The 14,270-nt window shown below is 39.9% G+C and overlaps 1 long non-coding RNA gene across 1 annotated transcript in view; it reads left to right on the plus strand.

Moving 5' to 3' along the window:
• The first annotated feature begins 765 nt into the window (after positions 1-765).
• The window catches only part of LOC125417460 (uncharacterized), a 35,050-nt gene continuing 21,545 nt past the window's right edge, over positions 766-14,270 (plus strand). Inside the window, exon 1 of the long non-coding RNA XR_015005082.2 lies at positions 766-1,072. This is a non-coding gene — a long non-coding RNA (uncharacterized LOC125417460). The remainder of the gene's footprint in view (positions 1,073-14,270) is intronic.

The following is a 14,270-nucleotide window of genomic DNA, read 5'->3' on the forward strand; positions in this document are numbered from 1 at the left end:
GGACCCTGGCATTTTCCCAAGCTGTAGCTTTATGTCAGCGTCTTTGCCACTGTGGCCCCTCCTCACAGAGATCCTTTCTCTAGAATCCTTGAAACTATGCCCAGTAATTTGTTCTGTTTTAACGATGACAAGCAAAGAGACTCGTTTCCCTGTTTTTACATCAAGGTTTGCACTCTCGAGAGGCATTATCCATGTCAGTATTTGATGCTGGATGTTGGATAAGGAAGGTGGTTCACAGCAGTCAGCTGGGTTTGTGTCTTCCCCTCAACTGTGGTTTACATTTTCAGGCATATAGACACGTACATTTTGCAAAACAAGTCCAAGGCATTGGTGTACGCCAATGATGATGAGCACAAAGCATTACCATCTGAGTGACCCGCAGTGAATAAATAAAAGAATCAGAGTTTTCAAGCAGCTATGCTGAGACACACAAGAGCATGTACTAAGTATGTGTCAGGATAGGTGCTCTTCTACAAACTGGGACACACAAATAAATATGGAGTCCTTCTCCTTTCTTTCTTTTCATGAAAGTAATGGCAGAAAAGGATATAACGTTAAATATTGGACATTATCATGAAGAGGGTGTGGATGCCACCAGCAGCCACCAGCAGGAAGAACATGCTCCTGGTCCAAAGCCCAGCCTCTAGAAGGTAAGTGCGCATGCAGCTGTCCTCAGCCAATGTTCTCTCCCTTTCCGCAGAAGGACGCTGGACTTATCCAGGGACAGAGGGTGTGGCCTGTTTGGATCCCTGGTCCAACAGGCAGGGTCATAGTCTATTCACATTTATCTGTAAGTAGCCTTTCTCTTAATTACAAACAGGTCATATGGTTTTACTCAGGAAGTTGCTCAAAGTCACTCAGGAAGTTCCACCTGACTTGCTATTCTTTCTATCATGATACAAGTTTTAGTAATTATTCTTAAAGATATTGAAGGGGCAAAGAATGTACCCCATCTCTGGGCTACTTGGTTGATCTCAGCGGTCCTCTGGTGCCAAAGCTCTGCTCGGAAGAGAAGGTGATGATTAACTCAGGAGGGATTTCAACTGCAGAGAGTTAACGATTGACAGCTAAGGTAAGACAGGGGGACATTTAGGAAAATAAGGAAGGCATGGTGATTGAGAATATAAGAAAGGAACCAGTGGGAAATACAGCAGGACCTGTTGTGCACTACCTGCCAGCATCCTTTATGTAAAGTCACTCTCTGACAATTGAACTAAGGAGTTTCCTCTTCTCTGCATTAGAAAAGGCGAGCAAAGAGGGTTTAGTTGACTTTCTGAGCCAACACTGATGAGAAGTGGCAGAGATGAGCTGTAAACCAAATTGGCAACTGGCACTCAAACCCAAGATCATATTACTATGCCCTCACCGTCCTTCAGTAGCACACATGCTACACATATGTGGATGTCTGCATGCATATAGAAGTGTCTATGTATATGCAGATACTGATATTAACACACTGTTAATTAAAATTGGCTGAGGAGAGGTGAAAGACAGTCACAATCAGCTGATCTAGGAAACTCGACAGGTTCCTGGTCATGTCATGGCCTAGGTGGCAGCTGTTACTCTGTGCGCTTGCCTAAGTCCTGGTGGGTGGAGAAACATGGTATTTTGAGAAGGTTTATTGATTAAACATCAAAAATCCTGTTTGATTAGATTCTGGTCTTCCTGGTTTCTATTGGTTCCTTCTAACAGGAGGCAACTCAGCTGATAAGGGTTTTTTGGAAGCCTATTGGGCCTGATCAGGAGTGGTTGCTGCAGGGAGTCCCCTCACAGATACTACCACCACACGCTGCCATTGCTTTGTTCTGCCTTCCTTTTCGATGAGATTGGAGAGGTGACAATAAGGGCCTTCTGTCACTGCCTTGGATATTCCCCATGTTCATTTCAAGTGTCATTACAGGTAGCAGCAATTCTATCTACACATTTAGCTGTCTTCACAAATCCCCTACCAGATTTCCTTTGAGGTGCAGAAGAATGTGTTGGGACCTCTTTGAGGAACTCATCTTAAAGATGTTAATTCCATCTTCTCATCTGATACAGAAGTACCCTTCTTCCAAACTTATAATACTAAGTCTTTCTTTTTATTTTCAATAGCCTTAATTATTAGAGGAAAATATCCCTTAAGTTAATGAGGAATACCAGTTTCCAGGTTTGATTTCTGAAGCCACAGGAAGATAAAACTTGTGCTATTAAGATAATAGTACTCTTGAAGGGAGAAAACACACAGGCCAGAAAGGGGATGTGTGTAAGTGAAAGGGGAGTGTGATTTCCTGGGCTTAGACAAACAAATAACCCTTCATTCTCTGTTGTATTTCTCTAATGTTTTTTATCTTCCTACCTGCCTTCCTTCCTCTGTTCCTTTTCCTCCTTTCTTTCCTCCCTTCCTTCCTTCTTTCCTTCCTTCCATCCTTCCTTCCTTCCTTCTTTTCTTTTTCCTTTTCTTCTTTTTTCACTTTGTAGCAGGGTCTTTATTCAGCCCAGACTGATCTAGAACTAAATAGCTGTCCTTGTTAAACTCTCAATCCTCCTGCTTCAGCCTCTTGGGTGTAGTGATAACAATTGTCTGTCACACACCTGCTTTCCATTAGTTTTAAAATAGAAAAGATACTGGGAGTCAAGGTATGCCTGAAAGTGTTTAAGTTTCTATTTAAAAAAAGAAAGTAAGAAAGAAAACCATAGCATAAGAAAATCCTAAAGTACCTTAAAGAAGTCATCCAAGGGGAGTGAAAGGACAAACCTTACATCTAGGCAATGACAACAGAAGCAAGAGACAGTTCTTTCAGGACACCATACATGAGTAAGGAAGCTGGAGACTGAAGTCAATTTGATCAGTCCCAAAGAATCATGGGAAGAGGCTCGGAACTAGAAAGGAAGCAGTAGATTTGTTTTGGAGGAGACAAGATGTGAGCAACTGATCAGTGTTTTCAAGGACTACACGTGGTTTTACAAAGAGAGCTGAGAGAAAGTATTTTAAATGGAAACATTCAAGGGTCTATTATATCTATGATTTTAATGCTTCAAAAATGTTGGAACTTTGAACAAAATTGCTTTTAGAGAAAGTAATACCAGCTACTTTTTATTTTAAATTTCATTCATGGGTTGTTATTTTCTTCATCACCAAAACTATTGAATGTTAGAAATTGGTGCGGGAGAATTGTCTGTATTCTATCAATCATGTTTTGAATAAACGCTGATTGGCCATGCAGGAAGTATAGGTGGGAAAACCAGACAGGAAGTAGAGGTGGAGCCATGAGAACAGGAGTATTCTGAAAAGAAGGAAGCTCTTTTGGCAATCCTGCCCAGATCACCAAAGAAGCAAGATGTGATTTGCCCCCACTGAAAAAGGTACCGAGCCATATGGCTAACATAGATAAGAATAATGGGTTAATATAAGCTACAAGAGCTAATAAGAAGCCTGGGCTAATGGGCCAATCAGTTTATAAGTAATGTAGATTCTCTGTGTGATTTCTTCGGGGCTGAACAGCTGTGGGAACCAGGCAGTATAGAAACCCCAACAAGCTGCTCCTTCATACTACAAGAAATCATCACATTTAGTCACTGAGCAGGCAACACCCCTCACATCACTATTCTGTCCTCTGTGTTGACTTACGACCACCGTGAGCATAGAAACACAGGTGAAAGCAATCCCACACTGATCTCTGCTTTTTGAGACTAACTCCCTTGGTGAATATTCTAATGGATTAGAATATATTGGTCAGAGACTACAAACATGTGCTTTAGAGTACCCAATAAAGCTACAGTAACACCTTTCAGAGGAGTCGTAAAAGTGAACACAGGATTACATGTGAAAGCCCCTCTTCACCCAGTCAGCTCCAAACCTTCATCTTTAACAGATGTACTGTTAAAGACGTACAGCGTGCTGAGCTAATTTTATAGTTTCGGTTATTTATAATTTTTAAATCATTGATAATCAATGACATGTCTAAATTACCTATCAACAAGATATGATAGCTAATCAACTTTTATGCATAAAAAGTAAAAACTAAAAGAACAATAGCATGAAACTCAGAAGTTACATTTTTATAGCAGTCTCTCATAATGCTGTTAAATCTTACTCTTTATTTATTGTAGATAGAGCCATAAGCATGCTCCTTTAAATAAGGGGTAATTTTATAATGATTTGTTAAGTGGGTGTGAGCAAATGCTCTGTGGAAAAAGGCACAATTCATTATCAAATAACAAAAAATATGTGACACATAGAAATTAACTTCACAAGCACACATAAAACAAGAGGAGAAACTGAGGGTCATTTTACTTAATCATGCTCTTTTTGTAAATTTTTTAAAATTTATTTTACATCCCAACTGCAATTTCCTCTCCCATTTCCTCTGGCCGACTCCCCATCACCCCCCTCCCCTCCTCTGTTTCTGTTCAGAAAGGGGCAGACCTCCCAGGGATATAAACAAAGCATGGCATATCAAGTTGCCCTAGGACTAAGCACCTCCCCTTGTATTGGAGACTGGGTAAGGCAACACAGTATGAGGAATAGATTTTCATAAGCTAATTAGTGTGATAGGAGCAGGCCCAGCTATCACTCTTGGTAGTGCCATAAGTCAACCAGTATCTCAACTGTCACACATGTGTAGGGGGCCTAGGTCAGTCCCATGCAGGCTCCCTGGTTGTCCATACATGAAGGTTATTTTTATCCTGTGCCCTTCTAGATGAGCCCTAGAACTATACTGAACTTTGTGTGTGGCTTTAATGCACAAGCAACTTCAAGTATAAAAAGTTAGATTTTCCGTATTTAATTAGTTAGCAAGCTAGCTAGTGTTTCTTTAGCTTACAGCTGATGATTTGCTATACACCATTTTATGAGTTGAGTTTAGATGACTTTTCTCTAAATTTATTTCTTCCCTTTTGCCTACAGTGAAGCCTATCTACCCTTCTTCTTACCACCTACATAAGTATTTAGTGGAGCCGTTTTTAGTTTGATGCAATACTTAAACTTCATGTCATTTCAGAACCAGAAATTCCACTGTGCATTTTATCACCCAGACCTCATACTAAAGATGGCAACTTCAACACTGGAGAACTCAACAATTTGCATTGTTACGCTTGGAAATTTTTCTTTTACTTGACATTTGCTTTCTCAAAATAAGGGAGTTCTTTGCATTTTAAAGATGTCCTTTTTTTTCTCCTAAAGTCTCAAAGTCGTGTCTTCCATGTATTTTAAGTCAAGCTGTGATGTTCTGTTCTGTGTGCTATGCTGCTGTTACAGATGTGCGTCCCTGCCCTACCCAGACTGCACTTTTCACTGATGCGGGGTTGCAGAGGGATCTAGAGAATACCAGCAGTCCATGAGCAGGCATCAGTGGGAGTAATCACGGCAACACACTATCATTATTGGTGCTGGGCACAGTGACCATCTTAGAGAGACATGCTCATTGATTTTCATCCCTGATTTCAGGAACTGAAGTCACCTGAAGCCATTTATCTTTTCTCCAGATCTAGGATTAAAAAATAACAACAATTGGAAATTCCAGGCTCAGTCTCATGGTTTTTGATTTCTTTGTTTCCTGCATTATTTTATTGGGTTTTCTTAGTATCCAAGTGTGCAATCTCTGAGTAATAATACAATAGCTTCTTCATTTCTAGTGTTTACCATCCTATTCATGCTTTTGTATCAAATAAGATGAGTGTGAGTCTTTTTCACAACTGTGACAGCAGTATTCTGAGTGTTCCAAGCCTAGTTATTACATTGAATGTATACTTCCTCCTTTATCATAGTAGGTGCATTTTGTACCTTTATTTCACAATTTAGAAAATTGATATTAAGATCAACTAAATATTCACTAACAATAAGGCTCAATATTATAATCAAAGTTCTTAAAATTAAACTCATTCATTGTATTGTATAAATCTGACTTTTAAGCAGTTATTCTAATCAATTTCTTGATTTGAGATTTAATAATAAACTAAGAACTGCTGTGTAAGGTAAGGAGAGGGCTAGATAGGCTTCACCGTAGGCAAATGGAAATAAATGAATTTAGAGGAAATCCATCTAAACTCCACTCACGAAATGATGTATAATGAAAATACTGGCTATAAACTAAAGAAACACTTGTAACTATGTAGCTAGCTAGCTAACTGACTAAATAAATACAACCTAGTGTTTTGCTACATAAAACTTTTTGCTACATAAAGCCACACCCAAAGTTCAGTACAGTTCTGATATTCCTCTAAAAGGGCACAAGATAAAATGAAGGAAGTGGAAGGCACTGCTGCAGTAAGGAGTAGCACAGAAGGTCTAGAATGCTGCGGCAGTGAAGAACACATTGCTGCTCTTTCAGAGGACCTGAAATTAAGTCCCAGAACTCAAAAATGCCTGTGACTCGACCTTCAAGGGAATCTAGTACCTCTGGTTTCCTTGGGCACCTGGACACGGTGACACAGAGACACACAAACACAGACAGACAGACGCGTGCGTGTGCAAACACACACACACACACACTTAGAAAACAAACCTTTAAAAAGAAGTAGAATGAAGGACACAAAGAGCAATCTGCTGTATCCAGACAGCAAAACAAATTAAGACCAATAAATACAATAATTAGATACTCTGTATGAGAAGGTAATTAATATATATCATAGAATTAAAGGAAGAGAAGGTAAAAGGCATGTGGGGAAGGGGAAGTTACCAAAAGACTAGTTTCCAAGACGGTTTACTTTTTCTTTTCCTCCTTCCTTCCTTCTTTTTTCCTTCCTTCCTTCCTTCCTTCTTTCCTTCCTTCCTTCCTTCCTTCCTTCCTTCCTTCCTTCCTTCCTTCCTGCCCTTCTTCTTCTTCTTCTTCTTCTTCTTATTATTATTATTATTATCATCATCATCATCATCATCATCATCGTCATTATTACTCTTGGTTAATGAGAGGGGCGTTGCAGTATTCTCCACTTAACAAACTGAGAGTAGGAATCGTAGATGACTCAGAAGCTGGACAAATTAGTTGCCTATTATTGACATAATTAGGTAAGAAGAAAAATAGGACTTAGAAGAGAATCTAAAGTTCATTTAAGGCCATGAGATTGAACACTGCTTATGTAACCAAAGTGGTCAAGCGTAATTGAATACTTAATTCTAAATGTAAGGGCAGTGTTTGGGTTGAAGACATGAATTGTGGAATATTTGACTCATAGACTAGATTGTTAAAAGTGTACTTGGCCACCACAATCAAGACCCCCGCCCCCAGCAATTGAATGATTCCTATAATATGATCACAAAAAACCAGGGAGAACCTTTAAAGAAGAATGGCAAAGAAACCCCATACCGGGTGTAAGCCACATAAATACTATATTCCAGAAGCAAAAACAGCAATTAATAAAGAGAAACAACTGTGTCAAATATTGTTTATCAGTCACATGAGATAAGAGTAACAGAGGGCCAGTCACTATATTGATAAAAAGTGGAAATCATGACTACCTAGCACAAGAGATACTTCAGAGAACTTGTTGAGATGTCATTCTGACTGGACCAGATCTCAAAGAGAAAGGAACCTAGAGGTAGCAAAGGAAAGCTCTTGATGAATTTCCCAGTAAAAGAAAGAGAAATACATTGGCAATTTGAAGAAGAAGTAAAGCCAAGATAATATTCTCTTTAAGCCGAGAAATGATAGCTTGTTTCTATACTCTGAAGCAGTATAAAGGAGATGTCGAAATGACGGGAGGAGAAGGCCACAGACATGTGCTTGAATAGGTGAGAGTAGCTGGGGACATTGCAAGGGCACAAGCGGAAGGTGCAGCCCATCCTGTACAGTGATCTGCAGAAGATGAGGACTGTGGAGGACAATGCTATGAATAGTACAGGGGCACAGCTGTGGGGGAGCAGCTATGCACACTCACCTCCCAGGGCTTTTCAAGCCAAAGAAAAATGAGGTCATCAGAGGAGAAGAAAGATGAAGCAGGGATTCAAAGTGTGTGGAGAGGAAGAAAATGTGATAGTAATTGAACACATGGGAAGGGGAACTCCCATGATATGGTAGAGAGAGCATGGTATGGGAGAGAAAGCTAATGTTTTAAATTCAAGTTCATGGTTATTAAGTACAAGTGTCAGCAGTAAGCAGACTGGTGAGGAATCATTTTGCTCATAATATAACATTATTTTTTAAAAATATGATAAAGTATCTGCTCTATAGTGTACTTTCAGTCAAGGGTCTCAGAGATATTGCTAGGGCAACCATTTTAGCACATTATCATCAATGTTTATCAGCATACATATGCTCTCCATCCCTTTCCCCAGGTGCTGCCCAACCTCACATGTATCTTGTAATAATCTCATGAGCTGGATATCACAGCATCATTACCTTTATTTTGTATGTAAAAGAAGGAGGGAGACATTGAGTAGCTTGCTGCAGTAAAAGGTCAAGGCTGAGAACTGAGCGGCTACAGGATAGATGAAGAGTTTATGGTCTGACTTCATGTGGCACACTCTTAGATTTAGGTCAGTAAAGATGAACCACACATTACAGGGAGACTGAGACTACTGCTCATAGTGAAATAAAACCATCTATAACATGGATTGAGCATGGTTTTGTGTGAAAAGGATAAATACAACAACAGTGAATTTGGGATTCTTAGGAGTGTTACATAGCCTAGAGAAAATTAAACCTGAGAGATTTTAAGTACTTGGATAAAATTCTTCTTAAAAGGGGAGTTTTGCTGTTATGTTTCATGAATACATAGGTCTTCAAATGTGGATTCTGGATAATTTCCCCTTGAAAATTCTTGGAGACAGATGTTCAGAAACTAAAGCCAATGCTGCTTTATTTTCTAAGCATCAAACATTTTTTAAGAGCAAATGATAATCTTTCATAGCCTCTTAAATAAAAATTTTCTACAGAGGAGCCAGCATACTTCCTAGTTGTGTCCTATAAAGATCACTTTTTGAAAAATAATAAACTTTATTTTTAAGTTTGTCCCATTGTATAATGGACAACAATGAGACAGAAACACCATGGCTTCCTTTAGTGACTTCCTAATGGCATTTACTCTATCTGCCCCTTCTCTGTATGCCTTGCATAGGAAAAGCTCCATGGAGTGGCTCTGTGTCTCTACAGCTGTGTCTTATTAATGTGTTTACCTACAGAAATGCCCCATCACCCACAAGCTTGCTATTAAATTTCTGACTCTAAAACCGGGATAACTGGGATGGAAACTCAGAAGGAGCACAGTGATGCATTTCGACTTAACCCCAGAAAGAAAAAGTTTTCTGGGAGATGTCTGAGTCAGTCCTGTCCAGCAGTTTCTTTCTACTCACTAGGTATTGACATTTGAATTTGGTCTTTATAAGCAACCATTCCAGGTGTATACTCAAAGCATTATGGAGAACCAGAGTCAGTACTTCAACGGAGTTCCACGGGAGGCTTAAATTTGAGACTATATTTGGCTTTAGCTTTTTAAAAAAGTGTGATTGATACATTGTAAAAACTGGGGCACCTAACACACTGGGCCTACTGGTAGATGTAGGCATCACTGTCTATATTTGTGAATTAAACTTCTTTCTGATATTAAATTTATTTCACATTTTATAAATACTAAGACATCTTGGAAAAGGTGAACCACATTCTATCAATTTCTGTTTGTGTTACAAAATACCAGGACCAAGGCAACTTATAATAAAATAAACTTATAATAAAAGTGTTATTCAGAACAATTGGAGCCCTTCTTGGTGAGTAGGCATAGCAGCAAAATCAGGCCCCTCAGCAGGAGCAGGAAACTGAGAGTTGACATCTCCAAGTGCAAGAACAAAAGCAAGAGCCAGCAGCAAGTGGACTAAATATATTAACATAAATAACAAAAGCCCACTCCTAGCATCATGCCTCTTCCAACAAAGCTCCACCTCCCCAAAGTGCCACAACCCCCTCAAATAGTAGCACCAACTGGGGACAAAGGGTTCAATTATCTGAGCCTTAAGGAGGCAGCTCTTCATGTGATTTTTATAAAGATGCATGTGAAAGTCTCCTAAGAGAGGCACAGACAGCAGGGTTTCAGACGAATAGTAAAGCAATGAAGTATAAAGTCCTTACCATTGAGGCATTTTCTGAATGAAATTGAAAAATGAGGGCTATGATTGGCCAGTAAAAATGAGGAGGGGGGAGTTGTTCTTGTTTCACAGGATAAGCAAGTGCTTATTGATAAACTTGGGTATGAGTAGGAAAATAATAAAAACAAAGCTGAAATTCTGAGTTGAGCTCATGAAAACCAAACAAGTAGGTTTTAGTCTTAATATGATTGGCTGCTCTTCTCAGGATGAGCTATTGCACCTTACGAGAAGAGAAGCATGATTGGAGGATCCCTGGGGAAGCTAAGGAGAAAGTTAGATCAGGACAGAAGTAGAGACAGATACTCCAGTAGGAAGGCTATATTGTTCCCTGGGAAGACTGAGGTTCTGAGTTTGGCTGGTGACAACAAGAATGGGATGAAGAAAAAAGTAAACAGAGCAGAGATTGTGGAATTTGCCTGTATATGGGAAAATAGCCAAGGCTTCAAAGTTAATAGACAATTTTAAGTTGGGTGAAAGATCACATGGCCTTGTTGATAGCCTTAGGAGGAAACTATAGCAAAACTTATGCTTAGATTATTCAACAGTTGCTTGAGGCTGTAAATAATCAGGGTAGTAAAGTTGTGAGCTGATGTGGGAGTCCCCTGTGGGCTGTGATTACCATTAATGAATAGAGAAACTGCCTTTGCCTGCTGATAGGGCAGAATTTAGGTAGGCAGGCTGGGGGGAGGGGACTTGACTGAATGCTGGGAGAAAGAAGGAAGAGTCAGGGAGCCGCCGTGGACCTGCCAGAGTCAGACAGGCCGAATCTTTGCCAGTAAGTCACTGCCATGTGACGATATACAGATTACTAGAAATGGGTTAAATTAATATAAGAGCCAATAAGAAGCTAGAGTTAATGGGCCAAGCAGTGTTTTAATTAAAATAGTTTCTATTTGATTATTTTGTTTCTGGGTTGCCCGGACAAATAAGCGGTTCCTTGCAACAGTGAGCTGGTATTTATGTGTTCAAATGTCATTAGGGAACTTCATTTGATTTTTTTTTAACACAGATGTGGATAATGAAGGGTTAAAAATGACACACAGACCACCTCAGTAGTTTCCAGGCTGTGTTCATCACATCTTGTCACATTTTCTACTGCTATAACAGAATATGATAAGCTGAGTAATTTAGACAAACAGAATTTATTTAGCTCAATGAGTATAGTACTAGCCTATGATAAGGGCCTTCTTGTTACTTCATAGTGTGATGAAAGTGAAAGTGAGCCCAGGACAGAGATCAGATAGGTCAACTGTATACTCATAATAAATCTACTCCTTTAATAATAAACAGCCCTAGTCCTTCAGGAAACCCCCCTATGACATCATACCACTTAACAGCCTCTCCTTTTAATATTGTTTCATATAAAAATAAATTTCTAATGTGTGACTGTGGGACGTTAGATCCAAATCAAAGCACCTCATTGGAGCAATCCAAGTAACAGACACTCAGAAACAAATCTCAAGGATTCTAATTGGATGTGTCCTGGCTAGGTGTCAAGAATCAGTAATAACATGGCCTATACCAAAATTGCTATGAGCTAAGTGGTCCAAAAGAAACAACTCCAGATTAATCCGTGATGCATCCATACACCAATGATTGGAAGGTGAAGAGTGGGCGAGGTCCTTAGGGGCTCTCTTGCTCTGGCTTCTTTCTGTCGCCCATCTCCTCTGCTTCCTGCCTGCCGATACACGAGGTACTCAGAGCTGCCCCACCCTCCCTATTAGGACCGATTCTTCTGAAATCATGAGCCCAAGCAAATGAGTCCTTTTATTTAAACTGTTCCTAGATAGTTTGGTCAGAGTGACACGAACAGTAACTAAGACAAGGAGGATGTCAACAGCCCCTGAAGCCGTAGTCATGGGTAGGACTCTAGAATGAATTTACATTTTTGCAATCAGGCAATATTAGCTTATTCTAGATGGTTAAAAAGAAGAAAACAAGCATTTCAAGTTTTCAAAATAGGGATTACTCAATTGTACATTCTTCTAGTCATTACTGTGCTCATCTCTCTCTCTGACTCTGCCTCTCTGGAGCTGGACCGGGAATGTGTTTTTTATCTTAGTTGGCCAATTATGTAGATGTTAACTTAATATTTTTTTCAGATTCTGCTTTTCAAAATAATTTTATAGCAGTATTAACAACATTTTATGAGAATATAGCAATATGCTCATTCTCTTCTCCTGATTATGTTAGGACTGATCTAAGTGATAAGGATTATATGATAACTAATATTTAATATCTGTTTTACCCCCCCCCCCCCATTAAACTAACAGCAAAGGTTTTTGGTAGCACAAACTGCCGTCACGTCACTCCTCCCCAATAAGGTCCAGTTGATTTATCACCTTTCTCTGCCTCCAGTGGGATGCCAGATTTTGCATACCGTTCCTCCGGAAAGTACACAGTTACATGGTGGAGTTTAGCAATGAAAATTATAGCTTTATCTAAATTGCTGCTGTTGTAATAAGAATACTTCTCCATGTCTCCATGACACGTTTCTTTCTGAGAATGTGTTAGATTATTGCACTTTCCTGGGCTTTTCATAATAAAGTTTTTGTTTAAATCAAAAAACTTCATTTAAATCTGCCCTTTTGGTTGCATGAGTCTTCCTAAAACCCGCAAGAAGAAGAGAATTTTGAATCCCCTAAGTTCCAGTTGGAGAAGGGGAAGGTAAGTTCTTTTCTTTTATTTTCCCCACGTGCATTTCCACCTGCCTCTTGCCTTGTTCAGCTGAGCCAATGTAGATCATTACTACCTCATACTCTGTGAATACCTCCTGGACAGCGCATGCTCCAGACCCTGCAGACTCTCTGTGCGTGTGCCCTTTCTACAGGCATGCTTATAAACCTTTCCATTATGTCCACATCGGGCTAGCTGATGACTCCCTGCAGAGTGTGTACCTTGCTGAAAACTGCCTGCAAGGCCATTTGGCTGAATGATAATGTTACATACCTTGGCTAGCTCTAAGTAGCACACCTCACAGAAAGAGACTGAGTGCAAACATCATGGTCCAAGGCAAGACGAAACACCAAAAGCTTGCATGTTTGTCTCTTTATTCCTCACACCATCAGCTCTGTAACATCTCCCTTCAAAGTACCTCAAGCTCCTTTTGCTACTTGTCTCCACTGTGGCCACCCTAGTCTAAATGTTTGCCTGTCTTAGCCACTTCTAATTATCATACCAAAACACCAGAGTTCAGGGCACAGAGCTTTTCATTGCCACAGTTCTAGGGACTGGAGTCCCAAACCATAGATTGTGTGCTTACATTCTGGTGGGACCATTTTCTCTTATGAACATTGTGAAAGGCTCTATTTTCATAGATTTTTATAATTTATTTTTATTTATTAATTAATTTTTCCCAACCTGATCATAGTTTCCCCATCCTCCCTCCTTTCCTCCTAGTCCCTCCCCAACTTCCCCACCCCAATCTACTCTTCCTTTCTTTTCAGAAAAGGGCAGCCCTGCTATGTATATCAGATATTCTTGGTATATCAAATTGCAGTGAGACGAGGCACCTGTTCTCCTACTGAAGCTAATCTATTTTGATTTAATTTATTACCTTCTTATGGATTTCCCCCACATGAACCAGCAAAGCAGTTTTAAAATGTATTTCTGATTATGTCTTTCTCAGTGAAGTTATAAACCCAAGCATGGCCCAACAGACCCTCTCCAACCTGGCTCCTGACCAAAGTCTGGTTGTTTCTTCTGCTACAATCTTGATACAATCCAGTCTCTGCAACTCAGATGTTTGGTATTTGTTTGTGTGGCACCTACCCAGAGAGCTACAACCTCTTTGCCTAAACTTTCAGCTCCCACCCTTAATCACATACTCTCACACCCAGCCTTCTTTTGCCAATTTTTAAATCCTTGTTTCAGGTCTTAGCATACATTATATGCCATTGTTTTTGTTGTTCTTACTTTTGTTTTTTCAAGACAGGGTTTCTCTGGGTAGCCCTGGCTGTCCTAAAACATACTCTGTAGACCAGGCTTTCCTTGACCTCAGAGCTCTGCCTGCCTCTGCCTCCCAAGTGCTGGGATAAAAAGGCACGTGCCACTACCACCTGGCACATATCATTGTTTCATGTTATTCATTTTCTGCCTCTGCCTCATGCATGGCACTACAATTTCCTCCCTCCCCCATTCTTCCTTTCCTTCCTCTTCTTCCTTTTCCTCACCCTCCTCTTATACCTCTTCCTGCCATTCCTTCCCCACATTGCTT

Source organism: Myodes glareolus, chromosome 14, assembly GCF_982192425.1.
Source record: "Myodes glareolus chromosome 14, mMyoGla1.1, whole genome shotgun sequence".
Classification (NCBI taxonomy): Eukaryota; Metazoa; Chordata; class Mammalia; order Rodentia; family Cricetidae; genus Myodes; species Myodes glareolus.